Raw genomic sequence first — 1,025 nt, forward strand, 5'->3', positions numbered from 1 at the left:
AGGCCAGATGCATAATTTTGCCTTTCAGAAAAAAAAGAACAATGTACCTAAAGCATATTGATCAAGGAAATAAAGGCAAGGGGGACAAAACAGAGAGGAGAGTTTGAAGGATTATGAAGGCTGTGGTAGAGAGATAAGATGCTATTCTAAGTGAAATGAAAAGCCAATAGAAGACTTTTAAGCAGGTCAATGGCAATAATTAATTTTCGTTTTTACTAAATTTGTGAACTCTGGTGAAGAAAGTCCTGGAGGTAAGATTAGGAGAGAATCCAATGAGAATGCTAGTGAAATAGGCCAAGTGACAAATTAAAAATTGTCCCTCAGTGTTAATAATGGAAGTGGGTGTTAATGGTTCCATCAGTTTATCTTTAAAATAGAGAGCAACAGACATGTGGATAATTTGGATACAGAGTAGAAGAGAAGAATGGAGTGGAAGAATCTGAGGTGAGTCTAAGGATTTTATACAGTTTAAATCTCAGTTTTCATGGCTTGCTCCCAACAATGTTCTCTTGGAGTACTTCTTGATTTTTTTACTTTTCTACCAGAGATCTCAGTATCTTCTCCCAATTTCCAGGATATTATTTTCTGGCAAAGCACAGACATCTGTCTCCTTGACTCAACTACTGAGAACTATTCAAAGAAGCTGATAGGGTCATCTGTGCAGCTGTCCACAGACCCAATACAATAACTTAGACTGAAAAGTTGACCAGTTAAACTGGTGTGATTGAATGGATTAACTAAATTGAAGCTGTTTATTATTGCTTTCTATATATGGTGACAAAACTCTCCAATAATTAGAAAGTAAGCATAAGAACTATTTCAGTAACAGTAGCTTTTAATTACTAAAGTCCCCTTGGTGAATGCCTCTGCTTGAACTATTGACATATAGATTTAAATGTGGTCCTTTGATCAAAAGAAAGCCCATGTTTTGAATGAGGGTTGTGGACAGTGCTGGAGAGTGGATATAGTATGAATCTTTCCTTCTTCTTCTTCTTCTTCTTCTTCTTCTTCTTCTTCTTCTTCTT

This window comes from Psammomys obesus, unplaced genomic scaffold, assembly GCF_907164565.1.
Source record: "Psammomys obesus unplaced genomic scaffold, mPsaObe1.curated_primary_1811, whole genome shotgun sequence".
Classification (NCBI taxonomy): Eukaryota; Metazoa; Chordata; class Mammalia; order Rodentia; family Muridae; genus Psammomys; species Psammomys obesus.